This window comes from Alosa sapidissima, chromosome 5 (assembly GCF_018492685.1).
Source record: "Alosa sapidissima isolate fAloSap1 chromosome 5, fAloSap1.pri, whole genome shotgun sequence".
Taxonomy (NCBI): domain Eukaryota; kingdom Metazoa; phylum Chordata; class Actinopteri; order Clupeiformes; family Clupeidae; genus Alosa; species Alosa sapidissima.
Window position 1 is genome coordinate 1,914,472 of NC_055961.1, and position 2,500 is coordinate 1,916,971.

At 49.8% G+C, this 2,500-nt stretch overlaps 1 protein-coding gene across 5 annotated transcripts in view; it reads right to left on the reverse strand.

Moving 5' to 3' along the window:
• Nucleotides 1-2,500, reverse strand: part of phldb2a (pleckstrin homology-like domain, family B, member 2a) — a 63,717-nt gene that overhangs the window by 48,688 nt on the left and 12,529 nt on the right. For 3 of the 5 annotated variants that reach the window (XM_042093045.1, XM_042093047.1, XM_042093044.1), the window contains exon 1: nucleotides 1,350-1,917. The exons of 1 other annotated variant lie outside the window; for it this stretch is intronic. The gene's annotated coding sequence lies outside the window, so the exon portion shown is untranslated. Of the gene's footprint in view, nucleotides 1-1,349; nucleotides 1,918-2,500 lie in introns of those variants that run through there. One more of the 5 variants, XM_042093046.1, reaches the window with a different exon arrangement.

Sequence of the window (2,500 nt, forward strand, 5' to 3'; positions counted from 1 at the left end):
GGCTGGCTGGGTGAAACACAGATTAAAGCTATTTGTTTGTCTTTCACCCTTTCACCCACCCAGCCACACAAGCGCTGTGTTGAAATTGACTCAGCTCCCTCACACACACACAAGCGCTGTGTTGAAATTGACACACATTTGTGTTGTCCCTGAGATCACACGCCACGTGTCATTTTAACACATCACTCTTGTGTGTGTGAGGGAGCTGAGTCTACACAAACACCCCTGTCTTTAGGTAATGATTTGCAGTGAATTTGTGTGTGTGTGTCTGTGTTTGTGTGTGTGTGTGTGTGTGCGCGCCTGCGTGTGCGTGTGTATGTGTGTGCGTGTGTACCCCTGACCACAATTTATTGTTTTTACCCTTGTCCATCCTCCAGACTCCTCACACTGTCCCATTGTTTCCTAAGCGTTGGCTGTCCAAACTAATAAACCACTTATTTTAAAATGGGGAGGGGTTGAAGTGTGTGTGTGTGTGTGTGTGTGTGTGTGTGTGTGTGTGTAGGGGGGGGGGGGTAAAAGCTGCAAGTCTGGATCTCTCAGCAGCTCGGGGCTCCGACCCGCGACGGGGAAAAACTGGGGAAAACTCCCTCGCAGACGCAACACCCCCTCGCATCCACCACCATACATTTAAAACCACATAATAGCTGCGCCCCCCGGGTCCAATGAGCATATTAACCAGCGCGGTTTCCAGGCGGAGGCACGAGACGGAGGTGTCGATCCCAGCCTGGTGATGGGCCGGCCTTGAGAGGACACCCTGGAAAACGGCCCGGCAGTGACTGTGACTGACCAACTGCAGCCAACATCCCGGAAAACACCCCCAAAACGCTGGTCTATAGAACAGCACACGGGGTAATAGTCTAACAAACCACTGCAGTGATCAGCACACGGGGTCTAACAAACGATTGCAGTGTGAATGAAAAGTTGGCAACTTTTCGGTCGCGCAACTGTTAACAAGCTAAATGGTCACGCAACCTCACACAATGTCAAGATCACGGACCCCAAACAAGCAGAAATCAAGCTACTTTTCACTACTGATAGTTATACTTGAGCGTTTCACGTATCAAAAGTTCCTAAAAATAAAGGCTTCACAGTCCGTCTCTAACTCATTCAAACTTCCCGTTAAAACTAACAAAGCGCCAGAAGTTACACAAAGAAACCCGATTAAGTCTCCCTAATCTCCCGATTAGCTGTCGTTATGGGGAGCCTAGCGCGCTCCGGAGCCCCAGCAAACCGCTAAGGCGAAGAGTATTCTAAAAAGACACGGATAAGTGCGTCACCGAGTCGCTCATTCTAGACCAAAGTTTGATGAACTTCGCCAATGCTGTTTATCCGCAGGAAACGACACTGACCTTTGTTTGCCGTCCCATTCAGATCGCTCCGCTGATGATGATGGACGGTCTCTCCTCAGTCCGTGAGATTTTGCATGACAAAGGGGCCAGACACTATGCCCAACGCTACTCCCTCTCCCTCTGCCTCCAGACGGCACCTCCTCCCCCGCTCCACAAAGTCCGGGCGTTCTGCGCTGGAGTGGAACTGTATCGGTTGGGTGGTCGGAGCTGGGGGACGCGCCAACTTCACAAAAAGTACAAGGGGGGGGGGGTTGCTGTAGCCCCGTCCTCTTTATCGACCCCGCAAGCCTCACAGAATCAATACCGGCACTATCTCAAACATGTGCGCGACGCGCTGTTTGACTTCTAAAACGAACCCACAGAAAAGTTGCGCAAGCCAAATCTACAAAGTCCCGTCTGTTGTTCTACTTGTGAAGAAAAACGAATTGACAGCAGAGTCCAAGACTTTCCAGGGTGAGAGAGGGAAAAAATGTAGTTAACGGCCTTTACAATCTGGCTTCAATCAGCACACATTGCCCTGTCTGGGTTGGGAACTTTTCAGGAGGAATAAATTGAGTTTCGTGTAATTTTGAGAGTGACGCAATGCCCCCCCCCCCTCGGGCTTCATCATGAACTAACAAGTCCACATCGGCAACACAGATGATTATCAAGTGTCTGATTCATCCTCAAACTCCATGGGGATCAATCTCTGGTCCACACACCCTCTGATGACAGGGCAGGCCACATGACTGACTGTCCATGATTTGGCAGAATGGCCTTTGGACCCTGACAAACTCAAACACACACAGATGACTCCAACCAGGATAAAATGCACTGTCTCTCTTTCTCTCTCTCTCGCTCTCTCTCTCTCTCTGTGTGTGTGTGTGTGTGCGTACACAACAATAAAATCAATCATCAGGTCTCCGAGCCATTGAGCCTGCATTCAGCAGACGCGGAGCCAGAATGATCTAGAGAGAGCCTGAACATGAAAAGTGGAACAGAGAGAGAGAGAGAAAGAGAGAGAGTGAGAAAGAGAGAGAGAGAGTGAGAGAGTGAGAAAGAGAGAGAGAAAGACAGAGAGAGAGAGTGAGAGAGAGAAAGAGAGAGTGAGAGAGAGAGTAAGAGAGAGGGGGAAAGAGAGAGAGAGAGTAGAGAGAGTAAGAGAGAGTGAG